The sequence below is a fragment of the Juglans regia genome, unplaced genomic scaffold (assembly GCF_001411555.2).
Source record: "Juglans regia cultivar Chandler unplaced genomic scaffold, Walnut 2.0 Scaffold_25922, whole genome shotgun sequence".
NCBI lineage: Eukaryota > Viridiplantae > Streptophyta > Magnoliopsida > Fagales > Juglandaceae > Juglans > Juglans regia.
Window position 1 is genome coordinate 437,520 of NW_023357374.1, and position 7,915 is coordinate 445,434.

The window sequence follows — 7,915 nt, forward strand, 5'->3', positions numbered from 1 at the left end:
AATTTTGGTAATTTTTGGAATTAGGATGTGAAATCCTTAAGTTAGGGGTAAAATAGTCATTTTCCCACATATAGAGGGTAAAATGATAACTTTAATCTAAGTTGTCTCTTTTTACATTTCTAATTGTTAGTAATTAAAGTTCTAAGTTTTAGAATATCCTCTTACAGTTCCTCGTGTTTCCCGCTTATTCTCGTAGAACGCGACGATCGAGGTAAGTTAGCTTTTAACTTACTATCGGTTTAATGTGTATGAGTGATAAGTAAGGGAACTAAAGTGTATATATGCATGTTATCATATGTGTCATGCCAAGTCATTACATATTTATCTGTTACACAGAATTTATTCTATCACGAATTATTCATCTGTTACACAAGATATTCTATCACGTATTACTACACATTGCTATACAGTGCAAATATGTCATGTTAAGTTAAGTATGCCATCTGTTACATGAATTTCATGTCACGCAATATTCATTGTCACATGTTATGCCATGTTATGAAATGTTGTCTGTTACATGTTATGCCAAGTTACAAAATATTGTCTGTTACATGTACACCATGTTATGAAATGTTGTCTGTCATATTTATGTCTTAAAGTATGTCATGTCTGTCATTTTACGTTCATGTCACGTTATGCTACGTTAGGACTTCTGTCTTTTACGTCACGTTCATGTTACGTCACGTTACGAAATGTCATGTATGCCAGTTAAGTCATTCATGTCAATCACGACCCTAAGCGCTAGGATAGGGTAATATCCTAGTAAAACTCCTTTGTTCACGCTGGAGTGTTTAAATAGGTGTGAAATTCTCTGGGTTGACAAAGTACAGTCAACAGGTTGCGAATGAGGCCTAATTAGCTAGTCACCGGAGCGCGCCAGACACTAATGCTGATCGAGCCAAACTTTATTTTACGTGTGTCCACAGCAAGTGTGGCACAAACAAATAAGTCATGGGGCCACAACAACTGTGAAGCATGAAGTATGGGGCCACAACAACTGTGGAGCATACATTACGTGAGACACAGCAATTGTGACACGTAGAATACCTGGGGCCACAACAACTGTGGAGTACGTATTAACGCACTCACAGTTGGTATAGACACCTGTGATGTGATGCGGTAATCGGCGGAGACACACGGCTCAAGGGAACCTGTGTAGCACCCATATGGTCACTTTAATGATTAAGTCTATTGAATAAGATTTTAAGTTCATGTATTTCACGTTCAAGTCATGTTTCAAGTTCACGTTATATTATGTTCAAGCTTACGTTCACCAATCATGGTAATCCCATTAGACAAGAATATGTTTCAAGTTCATGTTATGTTATGTTCAAGTTTACGTTATGTTCCAAGTTCACATTTATATTATGTCATGCTCAAGTTCATGTTCAAATTATGCATGTTCACGTTCATGTTATGTTTCAAGTCCATGTTATATTTCAAGTTCACGTTCATGCTATGTTTCAAGTCCATATTATGTTTCAAGTCACATTCATGCTAAGCTTCAGTTTCAGTTTAACTTATGCCAGTTATGTTATGTTGTATGTCAAGTTATACTATGATTACTTATGATTTGATTATGCATTCATACTTTTACTGCCATGCATGCATCATTAACCTGTGTGGAAGTTTTCTGTTAACTTGCTGAGATTTGTAATCAAATTACAAAACTCACTGTGGTAGTCCCAACTACCATTCTCCCCGAATGGTAGATTTTGTTATAGGATCTGAAGGAGAACCGGGAATCGACCAACTGGAAACGGTCGACTAAGCGACAGTGCGATGTAGATGGTAGTACAGTAGTTACCTCAGATTACTACTTGTATTTGTGGAGTTCAATCTCCAACACTCTTTTGATCACAACCTTATGAACTATTATTGTGATCTTAGTTGTTTAGTATGTCATTAAGTATGGAGTATGTTTTAAGTATTTGGGATATTTTAGTTTGATGCATAGTATTGCTAAAGAAAAAAATTATCCGCTGCGAATATTGCATAATGCTAGAAGCATGTTAGAAATATTGCATCTTATATGTCATGAACGGGGGCAGGTAACCTTGTGTTGCATGTCTCAACGCTTCAAATGTCCGTCCGATCCCAAGCAGAATCTGGGGGTGTCACAATAGCTAAATGGGACCCAAATAGTATTTCCTTTGACTGTCAAAGTTCTACCTCTTGCCTGAGGTTGAGTTAGATCCATATGGATATGAACTCTCAGATAATTCCCCCATCCACTTCCATCTTCCAGCACATTCACCTTCGCCACTCTTCCCACCGTACCCCCAATCTGTTCCCCTCGCTTTTTCTATCATACAGGATAATGGCAGGTTGTGAAACCTCACCCAAAAGCTCTCTAAATCAAGCCCAACTTGTTTAAGAGGAGTAAAACCATCAAATTCCCTTGGAACCAGTAGCTGGTTGTCAAACAACCATGGTCTCCCCGACCATACCCTTTGTTTATCAACAATATTATAAAAAACAATGGCAAAAATATTCGGACTCACCTCAGTAAATTGTGCCTCCTTGCAAATCCTCCATATTTTTGCCAACGTGGTTTCCAGCACCTCCTTGCTAATCAACCTTGTCGAGCAGAATTTCCCCATTAGAGACCTATGTTCTTTCAGAAACAGATCATCTGGTATATTCTTTCCTTGTCTCGCAACCTCAAATCCTTCCACATTTCCTCTAAGTTCTCCATCACTCTGTAGAGCGCACTAGCATTCCACAAAAATGCGTCACCAGACTATTCTTCCTCCATTTCTGCTGTGACCTATTGTACCTCTCTAGCACCACCTGACGACAACGGGCTGCTAGAAAAACTTTCCCTAAACAGCAGGGACCACCTCCAGATTTCTTCTCTTCTGTTATAACCACCTCACGTGCCTCATGCACTACTCACACTCCACCCCTTTTCCAGAGAGAAAAGAGTGGAGACTCTATTTCTCTTTTCTGCTTAATCATAATTCATATTTATGTTCAGCTGTTTGGATCATTATTCTTTAAATTATAAAACACTTCTAGAATGTACACTAAAAGTTAAATAAAATGTATAACATGAAATAATGATGTATCTAGAATGATGATAAATTCATAAGGAAATTTAAATTTTAAAAATGATCATGTATGATCCGAGTTAATTATGATTTTTGTTACATGTTTAGTATATTTTTATTAAAAAAATATTATATACTATTCTCATATTACTCAGATAGTCAGATATTGCTGTGAAAAAATGATATGGTACATGATTAATACTTGAATTTGTGATTTTAAAAAATAAAAAATAATTTAATGATCCATAAATATTGTCATATATATTAATAGAGTTGAACGAAGGTGATATTAAAATACAGTACTTGGCCAAAAAGGAAAAGTAAGGAAATAGTGCGAGATATCGTAGATGAAAAAATATTGCTTGTTATCATTTTAATCATTATTATTTTGATAATCATTTAATAATTGATAAATGAATGAATATTATAAATGTACATCAAAATGCCACGTAGAAGCCATAAAAAAAAAATCACTTTCTAAAAATGTAAAGAATTGCTAGATCTATATAGAGATCTTATAAAAGTTATATAATGATGTAGTTTAATATGATACTTTTGAATAGAGGTATAAAAATTAATCAGAAAACCGGATCGGACTGGGCCGAACTAGTGGAACCAGTCTAGTTTTGGGCCGGTCTGATCCAGGACCTGTTCCCTTAATTTGAAAACCGGCCAGTACTGCTCTGGTTCCTGTTCTATGCTTTTTAGGACCGGATCGAACTGGACCGGTTCACTATATTATATATTTTAAATTAATTTTTTAATATTATATATAATATTTTTTATATTATATAAAATTTATATATATAATATATATAATAATATAAATTATAATTATATATAAGATAATGTTATTATAATTTATAACATAAGATTTTAATCTTAAACATGAAAAATTATTTAATCATATGCTTTAAACATAAAATATATATATTAATAACATTTTATAGCAGTTGTTTTTTAATTTGTTTTATAGCAGTTTTTTTATAGCAGATTATTTTTCACATAACAGATTTTTTTATAAAGCAGATTTTTGTAAATAGTAACAGATTTTTAATAAAATAGATTTTTTTAAAGCAGTTTTTTTTTTTTTAAACAGATTTTTTTATGGCAAATTTGCATTTTATTAAAACTGCAAAACTAGACCGGACCGGATCAGAACCGGTAAAATGGGAGGTACTGGTTTAGGAGGATAATCTATGCGTAATCGATTTTTAAAAATACAAAACCGATGCATACCGATTCGATCTTAAATTTTACCCAAAATCGGATCCGTTACACCCTACTTTTGATCAAATTTATAATAAAAAAGTGTTTTACAATTTAAATTACCACATCAAAATATTTCATGTTGAAATTTAATTTTGTAAGGACACAGACCAATTATTTTTAAAAAAATATTAATAGATTGCTCTTATGTAGGCTTGGAAGACGTGCATACTCAATGCTTATCATGCTCTACAAATTAAATTTAAAGAGTTATTATGTTCTTAAGATGGTATGTAAAACATATTATTTATATTATTTAAATAATAAGATTTGATTTATAATATTTAAATTTTAATATTTTTTTATAAACTAAATTATGTTATATAAATTTTTTATTAAACTTGTATTAAAGATGGCTGATAAATACAATTTATCCTTCAACTGTACCTCTAAGGTACGCCTACTTGTAGCTCCCAACCATTCATTCCTCTCCTCGTCACCTTCCAATGCCTACACCCTCCTTTGTCTTTGCCTTTCTTGCCCTCTATATATTCCCCTCAACCCTTTCACGTTCTCCACACTCCCTTCCTTCTTCGCCATCCTCAAGACTTGGTTGGTTGGATTCCTGTGCTGCTAATTCTTCTTATTCTGCAGAAACATGAAACAGCTGATCGGCCGGCTATCCCGAGTCTCCGACTCTCCCCAGTACAGCCTGCTCCGGTGCGATTCGCATCATGCCCACAAAGGGGCCAGACAGCCGCGCTGGGGGGAGACTTTCCGAGCAAAGCTGTGCCGGTCCTCTTCAAAATCCCAGATAGTCCCCCAGGGGCATGTGCCGGTCTACGTGGGCGATGAGCTAGAATGGTTCGTGGTGTCTGCGCAGCTGCTCAACCACCCGATCTTCGTCAAGCTGCTTAACAAGTCGGCTCAGGAGTACGGCTACGAGTAGAAGGGCGTCCTCCGCATCCCCTGTTATGTCGACTTCTTTGAACGCGTCCTCGAGGCCCTCCGCCTCGCCCAAGACCGCTCATGTGACCTCCTCAATTCCATCATGTCCTCCGACGACTTCTTCTAAACATTTCGTGTTATTCTTTCTGGTCATTTTTAGCATTTCATTGACTCTCAGTGAGCTTAGGAGCTAGAGAAAAGAGTCTCTTTAAGAGACAGACCTAATATGTCGAAGGGAGATAGATCGTTTCTTTTGTTCATTTTTTTTCTCGTAAATATTCTTTGTGATCATAAGATATAAAGAAAAAAATAGTAGTACTTGTACAGTAGTATTAAAATTACGTAAACATGTACAGTAGTATTGCGCATTAATATTTTTTTTTTTCCTTTGTTTATTATTTGTTTATCTTTTTTTTTTATTCGTCATATTTACATATGTTGGTGTGCGGTATAGATAATGATAATGTGACGAACTGCTCATTTTCCTTTCGGATTGGCCACTAGCCCCCGCCTAATCGTTTTAAATCTGAAATCTTTATTTAAATCTAACAGATGATTTTTAAATTGAGCCAAGTATTTTAAAATCTTCCAACTATTTTAAAAGTCTAAAAATAATTTTAAATGGGTTATCTTCAGTGTTATTGAATTGAACCTCCAAACCTAATTTTCAAATAAGCCTCTTTCATTTTTGGAATCCCGAAAATATTGTACTTTTAAAAATCATTTTATTTAAATCATTTTATTTTTTAAGAATATTTTTTAATATTCATTGTGATGCCCTATATTTTCGCTAAGATTCCATTTTTGGTAGATATTATTTATCTATTTATTTATTTGGGTTATTGACTAAGTGTTGGAAGAATTATTTAGGCCACTTTCTATTTTTTGTTAGATTGGATCGTGGAGTTCTAAGTTAAAAACCCTCAAGATAAAAATAGAAGAAAAGACCTATAGGAATTCGGCCCATTAAGGACTTTGGCTTTGAAAGGCTCAAGTTTACCCTCTAGGCAAGAAGATGGTGCCACTTGGCTTCAAGAAGGAGGTTTTAGTCATTTTTGTAAAAACACTTCTCATTTGGAACTTTGGGAAAAGACAAGGATAGCACTTGTCAAGCATGCATTGAATTTCTAGAAGAAAAAGTGGAAGAAGTAAGAGAGGATTCTGCTTTTTAGAAGAGTTGGCCAAGTGTCATGTATGCAAATGAAATGTGAATAGTTTTGTCTTGGAAAACGGCAATATCTTGTATAAAGGAAGTGAAACCTAGGGAAGAAGCACCAAGGTTAGCACATTGGTGCCACATGACAAACATGCTTGACGGTTTCTAGAAGAAGCTAAGGAGATGGAGGAGGATGTAGGGTTCAACACACACCTAGGGCACATGCCCATTTCACCTTCCCAGATGCCACATGTCTCACATGCACACCTCACTTGGCAAGCTTGCATAAGTCTACATGCCACATGCCACATGTTTCACATGGAGGAGGATGTAGGGTTCAGCACACACCTAGATACATTGAACGTAGATGTAAAAATGGATGAGAAAGAATGAGGGGACATGGTTTCGTGAACCCCAATGGACTACACAAGTCCCAACAAGATTTTTGTGAGTTCCAAGAAGATTTTGCATAGGGAAGACAAATGTGAGATTTTCTAAAGGATTTACATTGGAACACTAAGAGACTTTTGGATTCCTAAGCCACACGCCCACCCAAGTTATTTCCTGACATTTTGCCATTTTTCATTCATGCAAGTAGAGGAAAAAGTTATAGAAGGGAGTGAAAGAGACAATGCATGAAAATTACACTTGTACCCCCAGGGTTTTGGCCACCACATTGCCACATGTCATGTTTTGAGTTCTTGAGAAGCATAAGGAAGTGGGAGAGCCACCTAGGGAACATGCATAGAAAAAAGAAACTTCTTGCTTAGGGAAGAGTAAGAGACACATGGGAAAAGGAAAAAACACATGAGAAAAGGAAGAGGTGCATGGGGAAAGGGAAGGACGCAAAGGGAACATACACCTACATCCTACATGCATTATGCTACTTGGCAAGCATGCATAAGTCTACAAAGTTTAAGCCTAGGGTTATGATTTATTAAATGGTAATTTTTCCTAGAGATTCATTGAATCTGGACCATATGGGGGAGCATGCCCAAGGAGCCTCTTAGGATTTCAAATTTTGACAAGATACCACGCCACATGTCACTCATGCAGAGGATCTTTTGGATTTCCCAAGGAGAGGCAATGGAGGGGCTTTGACACATGGCATCCATGCAAGGATATTCCTAGATTTCCTAGGAAAGTGAAGACGATTTCGAATTTCCAAGGAGCCATGCCACTTGGCAAGATTATTTTTTTGAAGAATACTTTTGTGTTTCCTATAGCATAACAAAAGGCGTCACTTGTCCTACATGCATTAGAAAAGACGCTACTTGTCCTACATGTATCAGAAAAGACACCACTTGTCCTTCATGCAATGAGTCACTAGTAACCAATGAGATTTTTTTGGAGAACTTTATATAAAAGGAGAGGAGTCACACGCCCATGGGCTTTTCTCCTTTGTCATTCTCAGATTTTACATGCTCTCATTCTCTCCACACTCTCTTACACGACCACTTAGAGATTTCCTCAACTTTCTCACACTTTCCTTCGTACCAAACAAGGGAGGATTGTTTCAAGAAAGGGATTTCAGCGTTTACAAGGGGGA

At 36.1% G+C, this 7,915-nt stretch overlaps 1 pseudogene; it reads left to right on the forward strand.

Moving 5' to 3' along the window:
* Positions 1-4,908: 4,908 nt before the first annotated feature.
* Positions 4,909-5,337, forward strand: LOC118345406 (annotated as a pseudogene).
* The last annotated feature ends 2,578 nt before the right edge of the window (positions 5,338-7,915 follow it).